Source organism: Theropithecus gelada, chromosome 6, assembly GCF_003255815.1.
Source record: "Theropithecus gelada isolate Dixy chromosome 6, Tgel_1.0, whole genome shotgun sequence".
Classification (NCBI taxonomy): Eukaryota; Metazoa; Chordata; class Mammalia; order Primates; family Cercopithecidae; genus Theropithecus; species Theropithecus gelada.
This window is the reverse complement of record NC_037673.1, coordinates 42,710,867-42,711,577: the sequence shown is the minus strand read 5'-3', so window position 1 is coordinate 42,711,577 and position 711 is coordinate 42,710,867.

Sequence of the window (711 nt, the reverse complement as noted above, 5' to 3'; positions counted from 1 at the left end):
TACAGATTCAATGCTATTCCTGTCAATTTACCAATGACATTCTTCACAGAACTAGGAGAAAAAAAAACTATTTTGAAATTCATATGGAACCAAAAAGGAGCTCTAACAGCTAAGGCAATACTAAGCAGAAAGAACAAAGCTAGAGGCAATATGCTACCCAACTGCAAACTATACTACAGGGCTACAGTAACCAAAACAGCATGGTACTGGTACAAAAACAGACACGTTGACCAATGGAACAGAATAGAGAGCCAGAAATAAGGCCACACACCTACAACCATCTGTTCTTTGACAAAGTTGAAAAAGAACAGGCAGTGGGGAAAAGACTCCCTATTCAATAGATGGTGGTGGGATAACTGGCTAGCCATATCCAGAAGATAGAAACTGGACCCTTCCTTATACCATATACAAAAATCAACTCAAAATGGATTAAAGACTTATTTGTAAAACCCAAAACTATAAAAACCCTGGAAAACAATCTAGGTAATACCATTCTGGACATAGAAATGGGCAAAGATTTCATGACAAAGATGCCAAAAGCAATTGCAACAAAAGCAAAGGTTGATGAATGAGATCCAGTTTAAACTTAAGAGATTCTACCTTAGCAAAAGAAACTATCAACAGAGTAAACAGACGATCTAGAGAAGGGGAGAAAATATTTGCAAACTATGCATCTGACAAAAGTCTAATATTCAGCATCTGTAAGGAACA